At 45.4% G+C, this 14,005-nt stretch overlaps 1 protein-coding gene across 16 annotated transcripts in view; it reads right to left on the bottom strand.

The window, feature by feature from the left end:
• The window catches only part of SRGAP2 (SLIT-ROBO Rho GTPase activating protein 2), a 236,803-nt gene that overhangs the window by 194,990 nt on the left and 27,808 nt on the right, over positions 1-14,005 (bottom strand). For 3 of the 16 annotated variants that reach the window (XM_070266556.1, XM_070266558.1, XM_070266568.1), the window contains exon 1: positions 4,532-5,000. The exons of the other annotated variants lie outside the window; for them this stretch is intronic. The gene's annotated coding sequence lies outside the window, so the exon portion shown is untranslated. Of the gene's footprint in view, positions 1-4,531; positions 5,001-14,005 lie in introns of those variants that run through there. 16 annotated transcript variants of the gene reach the window in all.

Below are 14,005 nucleotides of genomic sequence, written 5' to 3'. Positions count from 1 at the left end.
TGATTTTATGACTAAAGAGTCATACTAATAAGGCTAAAATTGTGGCTTAAACCCATATAAGCCAATGGGGATTATGCTAAGAAAAACTCTATTCCACACAGACAGAGCCAATCTGAGCAAGTCTTCCCCACCATCAGACAGATGTGTGCCACGGGTGCAAGGGGCCCCTTCTACAGAGGACATGCACCGAGTGATTCAGTAATAGGCCAATTCATTCATTCAATCAACAAATATTTACTGAGCACCTTCTAGGCAGTGTACAAAACAGACAAAACCCTTTCCCTTGTGACATTCACATCCTAGTGAGGGGAAGGGGGAACCAGATAGTAACCGAGCAGGAAGGACAAGGCTGGGGTACATGTTACAGAGCGTGGTCAGGATGGACCTGCTGATAAGTTAACTTTTCAGCAGAGATCTGAGGCAGTGAGCCATGCAGATACCAGGGGAAGACTGTTCCGGGCAGCAGCAAGAACAGGGCCCTCAGACAGGACTGCGTCCAGTTTGCCTGGCACGTTAAAGGAAACACACGAGCCCAGTGTTGACGAAGAGGAGTCCGAGGGGGAAAGCAGGAGGAGGCAAGGTCAGATGGGCAGGGGGGCCCAATCACGGAGGGAAGGGACAGCCACTGGGGCATGTGAACAGAGGAGTAACATGACCTGAATTCCATTTTGAAAGACTGCTCTAGCTGTTGTGTTGAGAGTAGACTGAAGGAGGCAGAGGTGGAAGCAAGGAGACCAGTTAGGAGGCTGCCAGGATAGTCCAGGGAGCAGTGATGGCAGCTGGCCCCGGGCAGCAGCAGCAGCAGGCTGATGAAGGACAGTTAGAGTCTGGGACATACTCTGAAGCAGAGTCAACAGGACACTGGGACAGGATCCGGGAAAACCTTGGAACTACTGCAGAATCTAAAGAAGCTGAATGACACTAACTCCAACATCCACTGTGGGATGCTAGGATTTGGGGGTTTGTTTATCTCTGTCATCCAGTGTCCAGCACAGTGCCTGACACATCACAGGTATACAGAAAATGCTGAATGAATGAATGTGGAACTGAATACATTACGAAGCCAGAAGATGCACAGCTTGACAGGTCATCAGGAGACAAAAAGCATTTGGTACTAGACATATTTTACTAACAACGGATTCCCCCTCCCCTGAGTGAATCTATCTCTTTTTGTAAAAAGTTCCCCTTTATAACTCATTTCACAGTACTAAGTAGTGAAACTGACTGAAAATTTTACATAATACAGCTGAGAACCTGAACTCCTTGGTCATTTCCCTAAGAGGCCAAATGTCATCCTCACATCACCTCACCAACTCCATCTAAAGACAGGGGGAGCGTTCCACAGAGTAATCGCGTGTTTTAATGAACAGTGAGTCATGAGGCTAACTAGAAACGTATGATTATGGATCATAACATCATTACAACAAGCGAGGAATAACACAAACCAAATCTGTACTATTCCTACAGGACGAACCAGGAGCTATCCTGGAACGTGCTCCCTTCGTCTGCGAAGCCAAGGACAGGAATTTCTAGATTTTTGTCCCCTAATAACACTGCTCTGAAAAAGGTGACAATTCCCAACTACAGAAGCTTCCCTGTCAAGGTGATGAGAGTCCCAATGTTCTTAACCCACGGAGACTGAGTGTGCAAAAGAGAGAAGCAGAACGTTCAGTATCTGGGAGAAATAACGACAAAAGTGTATTATAAACCACATTCTGGCAGCAGTTTTCTCGGTTAAGTCATTGATCATCTTGAAGGGCTAAATTAAAACCCAACATTAATCAGGCAGTAGGTGTGAAAAACATCTTATTTACCAAATTAGAAAAAAGAGGAAGAAAGATAAGCCTTGTAAAGTGGTTGAGATCAAATTACATTGTAAGGGAAGTTGCAACATTTGGGAGAACAAGTCCTAGACAGATTTGTTAGCTGAGTCCAAAATCATTTGATGTGACCTTGGACCAACTATTTAACTTCTGTGCCTCTGTCTCCCGTCCGTGCCTGTCTCCCACTCACTGTAAGGAGAGCAAATGATTTCAGCCCCTCCTGTCTTAACAGGGATGTTATGAAGCTGAGATCATGTCTCTGGAAGCTCCGGGGGTTTCCTGGAGAAAGATACTCCACAAAGGATAACGTCTTCAGTAAGATAATTAAGGGGTCAGGCTACTCTTAGAAACGCCCCCATGGTATGGAGGCTCCCAGCATCATAGCTCCAGAGTCAGGCAACGAAAATACTGCATAAAATGCCAACCTCAGGGCTAGGGCCAGGCTCTTTGCAGATAATATCAGGAGCCCTACATGTGAATGCAATCTCACATATATAATAACTACATTCAGATGTTTAATAAACACTTAGTAATGTTTTAAATGACCAGTATCTTCCTGACATGACCACTTTGTTGCCTATCTAGAAGGAGAGATGGCGTGCAAGGGATGATCAGGTACCCTGGGCAAGTCCTGACCCTCAATTGCCACCTCTGTACGATGGGGCTGACAATACTGAGCGTTAAAGGAAGGAACATGTGAAATGCTGCTGGCACAGCCCTGGGCTCAGAGAAGGAGCAAAACAAGCACCACAGCCCTCCTCCCCCTGGCACTCTGCTCCATAAATAACAAGTGCTGTTATCCTTTACTCACAGACCCAGAGGAAAATGACATAGGAGAGAGGGTCACCCATAAATATCTTATCTGCCTTTATTCTCCTATAACCTCGAGACTAGAGCAAACAGGCTGAACTTTAATTAGGATCATAATGTGAGATGTCCCAGGTAAGCCAGGCTCATAAACTCCAATTAGGAGGAGACTGGCTTTTACTGGACCGCCCCATACCTGGCCTACTCAGTGACAGAAGCAGACCCAGTCCTTTGTCCCAGCTTCCCAGAGGAATCCATTACCAAGCACACGAGGCTCCAGCGGGATGTCGGGTCACAGGCTTTCTATTCCGGCGATTGTGGTCTAAGAATAGAACTCCCGGGCACAGCGCAAATGGACTCACAAGGATTGTGTACATCTACTATTCAAGTCACCATCTACGACTATTTAAAGCACAAGGCCAGCAAGCCCCCCTCTGAATGGGAGACTGAGAAGGGGAAACGGGCAGGGTGTGTTTTTAACATAGTTCTACAACTTACAGAGCAACGTGCAGAGCCCCAGTTTGGGTCCGGGGATCCATCCTCACGAGCTCGGATATCTCACTTGGCTCCCTGTCAGCCAGTGAGTAAAGAATGTCAAGTTCATTTTACAAATGGAAAAGTGGGAAGCAAGGAGGGACCCATGTATACACTGCTAAGTCCGTTGCTAATAACAAAACAGCTCAAGCTGACGTGTGCCTCCACATGCCAGGCCCTTACTAGGCATTTCACCTTCCCTCACTGAAACCTCACAACCTCCCCACAAGGTAGCCAGTCATTTTGTTCACATTTTATAATAAAAACACAGGTCCTAGCAGATTAAGCAATTTACTCAAAGTAACACAGTTTATAGGTGGCACAGCCAGGATCTGAAACCTGGTCTCTCTCAACCTATAGCTTGTTGTTTGGGGTTATGTTTGTTTGTAGTTACACCATACTGCCTCTCTTGGTTTCTCTCTGCTAACTTAACAACCCAAGGAACCTATAATCCAAAACCATATTCTAAACATTAGATCTTATGCCTTATTACTTATATCATCAATTTGGTGAGCAAAGAGAAATATGTAGTCCAAGGCCAACAGCAGTGTCTTTAGGAACAGAAACCAGACCATAATTCCAATTAGCCAGACAAAACAGATAAATTCCACATCAGAGGAAACGTTACTAAAAGCCAGGAGACCTCCTGTCCCAACACCCCTTCACTTCAGCTGGCTTCACATATTCTGGATCTACACAGAAGACAGATCCAGCACTTTCCCACCACTAGATCAAAAGGTAAGTGCTTTAGGATTGCATCAATATGAAGATTTTATTTTTTTAAACTTTATTTTTTTTTTGGTGAGGAAGATTGGCCCTGAGCTAACATCTGAGGCCAATCTTCCTCTTTATTTTTTCCTCCCCAAAGGCCCAGTACATAGTTGCATATGCTAGTTGCAAGTCATTCTAGTTCTTCTACGTGAGACGCCACCTCAGCCATGTCCGTGCCCAGGATCCGAACAGCAACCCCTGGGCCGCCGATGCAGAGCATGCGAACTCAACCATTCGGCCACGGGGCCGGCCCCTGAAGATTTTATTTTGTAAAGCCATTGCCCTGCCCAGCCTCCCTGCTCCATACCTTGTGTCAAACTTCAAATTTCCCAGAACACATCCAAAGTGACAACTCCGGGCCTTACCATATTCAACAGAACTGATAACGATTTGTCAGATCAGGGGCAAGATCAATTCTCTAGCCCCCTTGCTTCCACAGCTCTTCCAGAAAGTTACTTTCATTGGAATCTTTGGTGTCACATAAATCATCGACAGCAGTTGGGGGGAAAATCCAGTAGCAAATACAAGCTCGAAAAAGTAAGCATGACACAAACCAATCTGGGCACGATCTCACAGCCCCTTGGAAATGACTTTACCTGCAGGTCGAGGCACTCATCAAACTCAGCACTGAGACGGTGAGTTACTGGATCTACAGGGCTCCTGGCAGTTTCCGCCACATCTCCGGGGCCGGGCTCTGACATGGTTACCGCTTCCACGGAGAAGCTGACGACGACTGTTTTCTCTCCCTTCCTCCTCCCCATCACATGAAGACAGCTAACTGGCATTTCTCTTACCTAAGGAGGCTAACTGACCGCTAACTAGCGTGACAGCTAGAAAATACGGGGACTCATGCAGTCAAAGCATGAACAGGAACATGCTATTAACCAGTGTAACAGTTCTCTACAGACAGTATTTTCCCTACACGCATTTCACACACATTGTAATCAAATCAGGAGAGAGATGAAAGGAGACTCTGAGGTTCTGAAGCACCGCTCTTCAGGAAGAAAATTTTCCTTTCTTCTAAGACAGGTATCCTGGCTACTGTATCTTTTGAGGTGGCTGAATGGACTTAGTGTTCTGAGTAAGAAAGAAAGGAAATGAGATTTTTTTTTCCATTTAGAGAAATGAGGAAGTAGAATGGTTTATATATAGGTCCGATCTCTTTCAGAGAGTCTGCTTGGAGGCAACGCCACAACTTCAGGCCCTCCTTGAAGAAACTTCATCTCATATCAGGTTCTAATTAAAGACAGGCCCTTTGTAAACACTGACTTGGAGCTGTTGTCAATATCGGACAATAAGCATATAGGGTGGGGGGCTGGATGTATATTGCCTTACTAGCCCCACTCTAAGCAGCTTCATAGTAAAGATTATTCAGTGATAGCGACAGTGACAACACAGATCCTGGCTAATACTATCACCATCCTAATCCTATGGGAAAATTTTACCTGGAAACATTCCTCCCTATCAATCACACCATCAGACAGAGAAGCTGGGTGATTGCTCCAACTTCCAGACACTGATACATTTCAATCACTCAGCAGTCTCTGAGCAACTAGAAAGTAGCCGGTACGTCCACTGTGGCTATAATACGCATCAGACATCCCTATTCCTGGTCTTTAACTTTCCAGGTAAAGCAGATTGGACCTCAATGTGAAAGACTGAACGACAAATCAAAGAACACTTAAATCGCTGAAGAAGGCGCCCCTCTCTTTCTCAGAGGCTAACGCACTCAGAATGAGAGGAGCCACTGCACCCACCACATAGATCCAGACCATCCCCATGGAAGAAGGAGGACAGGCAGGAAGTCCACTTCCAGAGCCTCTGCCTACTCTTTCTCTCCAGATCCCTGGGAAGAGCGAGCCATCTCCTCCCCCATATCAGTCTGAAATATACAAAGTGTAAACCTTTCTACCAAAGCGGAAGGTCTGGAGGACACTAGCAGCTGTCATGAGTCTCCCTATGACTTGAAGCCTCTCGGCTATAGCCTGGGCAGCTGGAGTCCACATTCAGAAGCGTCCTGTTTCCTGTTCTTCTCTAGGTTAGTGCCCCAGCTAAGAATAGCACCCCATTCATGGTGCTGTGTACACATCCTTTTTACTTGCTGTTTTCTCTTATATATGCAAGAAACCCTGTTCTTGTACATTTTCCAAGGTAACCAAAAATATTTTTACATGGGCACAGAACAGCATTTTTATTCCCTGTCCAGTCCACAGGAAGGCACTGCCTGAAGGAACTGCACCTCGGAGCTGCGTGCCGCCGGCGTGGCTGGGCACGGCCTTCCTCTCTGAAGCGCCAAAGAGAGACTCACGCTCCGAGATGGTAACCTGGCAGCAATATGTTCAGGATGCCCAGTACTTGCCCAGAACCTCACTTCTGTGCCTGTCCTAAATCTAAAAAAGACCAGAGGCAGTAAAATTGGTCTCTTTTTATTAGGTTGACCCATGTGAAATTACATACAAAGTGGCAATTTCATGTGATTTAACCTAAGAGAATCCTGAAAAGCAAATCGAGCATTTTGCTAATAATTAGCAAGAATGCAAAATCCGTTATTTCCCAGATAGCTCCACCCCAAGACCATTTCCTATTTTCTTTAGTAACTAAAACGTTTTGAAGGAAACTTATAAAAGCTATGGAACACCATGTAAGACAGGCCTAGCATTGGTAATAGACATCCTTTCACCACTCGTTCTGTATCCATATCCATATCCATATTCATTCCTGGGCCCCAACAGCTCACAGAGGAACAGCCACATGAACAGGTAAATACAACACAGTATGGAAACTGCTACTCTAGAGACAAGTACAAAATCAGAATTCTGTATGTAGCTCAATTACAACATTTCTCACACTGAATAGGCCTGGTCGTTTGTATGTGGTCTCACTGATTAGACAACGCACATTCAGGGGCAGGAAACGTGTTCTATTTGTTTCTGAATCCCTGGCATGCAGCACAGTTCTTACACATAATCAGTGCTCAATGATGTTTGTTGAATGACTGAATGACTCAGAGGCTGAGTGGCCTCTCTGTAAACGAGATGAGTAACCAGTGTTTCTGTTAAGAAGTTTAAGGTTCTTATATTTTAGACCAGACTACTAATTAAAGCACTAGAAAGAGAATAGCAGTCTCCTGATTACAGAACTAGAAAGAAAAGCAGGAAAAGGGGTGGGAGGGGGCACTATGCTTTATAATCAAAGTAAGTCTGAAATTACAGGCTACAGTCTGCCTCTAGCTGGGAGTGTGACAGCATCTTTTTCTTTCTCAATTTAACATCTTTTGATTTCAATTGATTTTACTTACTTTACAAATTCAAGACCATCAAAAAGTGAAAGGTGTTTTGTGAACTAAAGCAAAGGGGACAAACTCAAAGCACTTTCCATTCGTCTTTTGCAAACGGGTGTCTACTGCAGGTGGGGCGGGTATTGTTCCCTCGGACAGCTGGGATGTCTTTTATGAGTTCACAAAAAGTCCAAAAAAAAAAACAACCCATTTCATGGGCCGGCCCGGTGGTGCAGCAGTTAAGCGCGCACATTCTGCTTCGGCAGCCTGGGGTTCGCCAGTTCGGATCCAAGGTGCGGACATGGCACGGCTTGTCAAGCCATGCTGTGGCAGGCGTCCCACATATAAAGTAGAGGAAGATGGGCACAGATGTTAGCTCAGGGCCAGCCTTCCTCAGCAAAAAGAGGAGGATTGGCAGCAGTTAGCTCAGGGCTAATCTTCCCCCCCCAAAAAAAGAAGCTAAACAAAAAAAAAACCTATTTCATATGGGCACCAAATAGGTATATAAATATTGAATTAAAGGATCAGGACAAGGGAAGAGATGAGGCTGACCGCCAGGTGGTCAGAATTGAAGGAGGCAAAACACACACACACAATGTCTATAAACCTCCCCACCTCCAACTTAAAAAAGTCACTTGGGTCACCTTTCAAACCTATAGAGCAACCATTTCTAAAAGAAACAGCAGGTAGAAAACTAGCCTAGTTGAATATTTTGATGTAGGCTCAAGAAGTCCTTCCCTCTCTTCAAATAATCAAAGCTCTGGAAAAGGGCAGCAGAGACCTCTTTCTAACAGGAAATCTTTCATCTATACATTAACTTCTAAAGGAGAGAGACTGGCCCCCAGCACCACACTGCTTTGGAAGTAGAGGAAGTCTTTATCCTAATGAATTGATCTCATCAATTTAGCTGCACATTTGATCTCAACATTCTTGGTGAGCCTGATGACCCCGGGGAGGCCGGTAAGTGAGGCTGTCCCCAGGGTGGCCCACTCCATCGGCCAACGGCAGACAGGAAAGGGCCATCAAGGGCCACTGGGGAGATTCTTGTTTTATTATGTAAATCACAGGAAGCCACGCTTAGCTCCTCTCCTCTGTGCAGCATCCCTGTCTCTACACAGCGGCCATCAGCAGAGGAGGAGGAGGAAGTCTGTCAGCATAAATGACAATGACAGGCTGGCTGCTCCCCTTGGACAGCAAGTATCCTCCACAAGCACCACCTGAACGCTCAGTCAGGTCTCTCTCTCAAACCCACTTCAGTCCACTTACTGCCAAAGAGTCCCAAAGAGTGGAGGGCAAGTGTGGGAGCCCTGGGGGAAAAGCGTGGACTCTAAGTCAGATTCTGGACTCCTGAATCTCAGTTCCTAGGGTCCGTGTGACCTCAGGCACGTGACTGACTTTCTCGGCGCCTCCAGTGCCTCTCTGTCCAATGGGGATAACAGTATCAACCTCACAAGGCTCTTGTGAAAATGATGTGTTGGGGGAGCTTCTAAGGCCAGTGGACTTCACTCTGCCTCAGGGAAGCAGAAACCGGATAGGAAACTGAAGAAGAGGGACATCCAGATAAGGCCTAGGTGTGGACAACTTCTGCTCGCATGCGTGGCTCGGATGCTGGCATTTCAGGGAGCCAGCTCTGTGAGTTTAAGGCCAAACTGGAGGAAACCTCCACCATGACGGGCACAGCATATTTCCACAGACGTGATCCACACCACTGCAAAATTCCCTCTCTACTCTAGAATTCCTGAGTTGGCCAACTTCATCCAGCTCAGAATAAAACCCAAAGAGTGCCAGCACCAGTCAATGTCTTTCTTTTCAAGGATTACATAAAGTAACCCAAGAAGGGTAAAGAGAATTCATTCTAACATGAAATCAACCTTGCTAAGAAATAAAAGCACCCTCCTCAACCAAAATCTACACTCTTGTCAAGACCTCTGTCAAAAATTATAACTGCTGCAGCCAAACAAAAAAGATGGCCACACAGCAACAGAAAATCCCTTTGGCCGAAAAGTCCATCAAGAAGTTAACTTGCACGCCAGGATGCCTTTACAGTAATTTAAAGCCAACCACAGAATCAGCTACTGCTTTTCTTTTGAGAAAGAGCCTCGAGAAGATGGCCTCCAAATGCTGTCTCCTTCCAACCTACAAAAGGACGAGTCTGACATTCAGACAGCCTTGCAAAGAAACTCCGTTTGCCAGGCCTTGGGTGGCTTCTGTTTGTTTCTGTTGTTTCTGTTCTCACCCTCCCGACCAAGAGGCCCACACACTAGTACTTTTTTAGATTCATTTCTGTCTGTAGGCAAATTTGTAAAGACAAGGTTGTGATATCCGCTGGGTCCCAAAAGCAAGGAAGGACAAAAGACCATACACTCCTTTAAATTCAGTTCAGAGCCAATCTCATGCCAACAGCTAGGAAAATTACTTCCATCATCATTGCTCCAAAACGGAGCCCTCCCACCTCTGCCCCGCTCCCCGCCCAGGCCCCTGGGACCCACACTGCTGTTGGTGCTGGCATCTACAGGCAGCTTGTTCACACACATCCAGACTACCAGAGCAGGAGTTCCGAAGGGCCCTCCAATGAATGAGAGACCTGGGAGGAGAGTGACAGACAGGATCGAATGTCCCGCAGTAGCTTGTTTTCACTGCCACTTGGCTTACCTTACCACCTGCCAGAAGCTGTTCAAACACTCTGAGCAACGCCCAGCCACAAGGATCCGTTCTACTCTGTGGAGCAGAGAGCGCCCGCCCTGCTTCCCAGAAAGCCAAAAGCGGGTATCGCTTTCTCCCTCTAGCAGTCTCTTTAGGATTCAAGCTCTTTCACCCCACCCAAAGGGAACCACAACCCCTAAAATAAGAAGCAGCACTCCAAAAACAAACTGTACTCACTACTCAACCGTTCAAGACTAGGCCTTCTCCACATCCTTGCCGGCCCCAGACTCCTCATCCGTAAGTAGGAATAATAACACGTCATGCTTGGCTGCGTCTTCTTTCAGGGTTGAGGAGATTAACTGAGATACTAGATACTTAGCACAGTGCCAAGCACATAGCAAGGACTCGATAAATATTAGTTATTATTGATCTCATTTTTATTATTCTAAGAACGAGGTATAGTTATTATCAAAAAAGGATCTTCCAAAAAAGACAAGTCATTCTAAGCCGAGTGTCAACACTCCACAGTCAGGTTTCAGTTTCTCATACAAACAGAAGGAACTTCCAAAACAAAGCAGATACTCTAAGAGTATAAGTCACAGATAGATAGATAGATACTCTAAAGGTCCTTATTTGGATTTCGAGAACATTAAGTATAGTGGCATACACACAGATCCATTTACTCAGAAAGAACTTTTTAGCACCAAGTACATGAAAGGCACTGCACTAAGAGTGTGTGTGTGTGTATGTGTGTGTGTGTGTGTGTACACATACACATAATCAATAAGACATATTCATATAGATATATAATTAACACTTGAGCATCTATTATGGGGCAGGCACTGTATTAGGCACTAGAGATAGACAAATAATAAGACCTGGGTCCTGTCCTCCCAAAGTTTATAGTCTACCAGAGGAATTAGCAACTGATTACAGGTTCTAAGATAAAATTCCCTATAGTAAGCAATAAACGCAAAAAGGTGGGAAACACATACAGACTATGCTCTTAGCACACTTGCCAGCTTATCTGACATACTCCAAGTACTCTCTGCACTGCCCTGGCTGGGTTGTTCGTAGGCCCTTCTCTTGTGTGTCTGCTCCTTTCTGCTCCCACCAGCAAGGCTGGGTGCTTCCCCAGGGTCAGTAGTCTGTTCATAATAGGTATACTTGTTATTTTAATTACACATTAAATTATTATATAACTTGATTAAATACGAGTGCAAAAAAAAATGTTTCTGTGAAAAATAAGTCTTAGAATGCTTGGGAAGGCTTGATGAAGGCAAGTTGCTAAAAAAAAAAAAAAAAACCTGCTGATGAATTAGGTTTTGCCAAGACGGCAGTAAAAGATTGCAGTGGTGGAGCTAAAACACCTGGAAATGTGCATTTTATTTCTCAAATACATTTAAGAACTCACTTAACTTAAAGAAACTGAAATTGGAAATCACAGATGTTGTATTAAGAAAGTCCATGGAGGGGCTGGCCCCGTGGCCGAGTGGTTAAGTCTGTGTGTTCCGCTGCTGGCAGACCAGTGTTTTGCTGGTTCGAATCCTGGGTGCAGACATGGCACTGCTCATCAAACCACGCTGAGGCAGCGTCCCACATGCCACAACTAGAAGGACCCACAACGAAGAATACACAACTATGTACTAAGGGGCTTTGGGGAGGAAAAGGAAAAAAAAAAATCTTTAAAAAAAAAAAGTCAATGGAACTCTAGTCAGAGGACCCAGACTAAGAAAAAGCTCTAGCCCACATCAAAAGATTTATGAACATATGTGCATTTATTATTTTTAAGTTAAAATAAAATGCTTAGGAACTGTAATTTTTTATATATTTTTTAAGATTCTCTGCTTTAACAATTTTGGGGATTGACTAACCAACTACTGGTCCAACTGCCCCAGAGAAGAAGGTGTCTCCATTATACCTACCTGTATCTCTCAGGATGATAGCAGAATTAATTTAATTCCCTTAGCCCAATCCAACTAGGTAGCAGAGGAAGTTGGCCTGAGATTTCACAAAATAGATCTGTCAAATACCTCTCAAACAGACAAAGTGTGGGTGGAATGCTGAATGTTAGTCATATTTCCAGAGACCAAGATGCTAACGTTTGTGAGCATGAGCTGCACACTGACTGCTCGTAGCCTGAAGCATGGACCAAGAGATGAAGGGCCAAACGCCACCTCAGCTTTGGTCACAGGCCTGGACAGAGCCCGTCGGTTGATTGAAGCATCTGATGTTCCAGCATGGCATGTGATGCGATCTCTGTCCGGAGAAAATGTCTCCGGCGATGCTTTATTGAGAAAAGGCACAAGTACTAACTATGGAGGAGGGCTGGGATCCCTTCCCAAGACCCCTTGACGATCAGTCTAATACATTTCTGTTTATTTGCGTGGAACGCTGGGTTTCCACACCACATAACAAGATTCTAGGCACTGAAACTGAACCGACCTCATCAGCTTCCCAGCAGAGCTTTATGCCACGGAGATGCAATCTGTCAAGGGAGGCAGCACAGGGCCTCATGTCAAGAGAAATCTGTGCAGCGGAAAGCTGAGTGGAAAGAGAGGCTTCAGTGGAGTTTCAGTCAACTGAAAATTCTGAAAAGAGATATTTAACCTAGAGAGGATCCCATTGGTGGAAGAGGGAAAAATACCAACCCTTTTTTTTCTTTAACGATGAGGATTAGTATGAGAGGAGGGAAAAGAACGAGGGAAGCCTTTGTACACTGAGAGCTGAGTTTATTTTCACTCTCTGCCAACAGAGGCAAGGTAATTCTATAAGCATCATTTAACTTTCTCACTAGAAACAAAATAGAGTAAGGCAGTTAATGCCCTGCATTCCACATCTCCGATGCCAACTCCAGGATCACTTGTTTTTCCCCAGAAAATTACATTGATTCTCACAGAATGGCACCCAAACGTGTGCTTTCAAAGACAGATCCCAAAACTGATGGGATCCTCGATGAGACAATGAGGAGCTATTTTCCATTTCGATTTGGAGTCAGGAAATCCGTGCGTCTCATTTTCTTTGTCAGGGGTGGTAGGCTTAGATGACCTCTAGGACCCCTCTCCTTCCAAAGGAATAAAAAGAAATGTGTTTCAATTACAGCTGTTGAATTTTAAGTCAGGTATCAGCAAGAAATTCCTAATTTGAGACCTGTCAATCAGTGGAACAGGTTTCAAAATAGGTTGTGGAATCTTCTTCCCTGGAGACAGTTAAAAATAGGCTAGGCAGCCATCTGTCTTGGTAGGGTGCAGCCCTTCCAAGAGGTGGGTGACAGAACAAAACCCTTCTTCCTCCGAGGGAGTCTACAAATGAGAAGTGATCAGGTGGATAAGGAAAATGGAAGGAGGCAGCAGTGGCTCTCGGCCCAGGCAGAGCTGGGGGCCATGCAGCTGAGACTTCCTGCAGGAAGGGAAGATTCGAGCTGCAAAGAGGAAAATATGAGGAAAAAAGACAGGATAGAACCGCACAGCTCTGAGCTCTTTGGGGACAGAGCCATCTGCTTCCCAGCTGCGGCAGCTCTGTTCGGTCCTGGGGACTAGGAGCTCAGCCACAGATCCTCAGGGAGGATATTAGTCCCCTCCCTAGTTCCCAAAGAGTGTATACATAAAGCCTAAGTGGAAGACGGAATTGTCAAATAAATCCAAGATCTCCCGTCACCAGCAGCATCCACAGAGCATCTCCAAAAAGTTTTCCTTTAAAATACACTCTTTTTTTTTCCTTTGCCACCCTCTTTGGCCATCTGTAATCCTACCCATTTCCTGCATCTCTTTCCTCGCTATGGAAAGCTCCCTTGGGGCATGAAAAGGAACGAAACCTTCATGGACCTTTAGAAACCTAACTCCAACGGGAAATGCAAGAGATAGCATTGCTACAGTCTTTACCCTGCAAAACTGGAACTGTCCGCTCTCTGTAGACGTGACCCCATCTCTGTGCAACCACCTCAAATGTACACACTTGGGGCTCTCTAAGTCTTTGTTCCTAACACTGTGTCTTCCCACAGCACACTGGAGTCAGGCACTTGTGCTGTCACACAGGCCTTCAGGTATCCAGCTCTAGTGGCAGACAAAAGACAGGAAGCCCACTGTTTTCTAAGCCCATATAACCCTTGCAAGAGGTTCCCGCAAGGGGAAAGAGGAGGGCAGTGAGGTCA

Source organism: Equus caballus, chromosome 5, assembly GCF_041296265.1.
Source record: "Equus caballus isolate H_3958 breed thoroughbred chromosome 5, TB-T2T, whole genome shotgun sequence".
In the NCBI taxonomy this organism is placed as follows: domain Eukaryota; kingdom Metazoa; phylum Chordata; class Mammalia; order Perissodactyla; family Equidae; genus Equus; species Equus caballus.
This window is presented reverse-complemented; position numbering and strand designations above follow the sequence as displayed.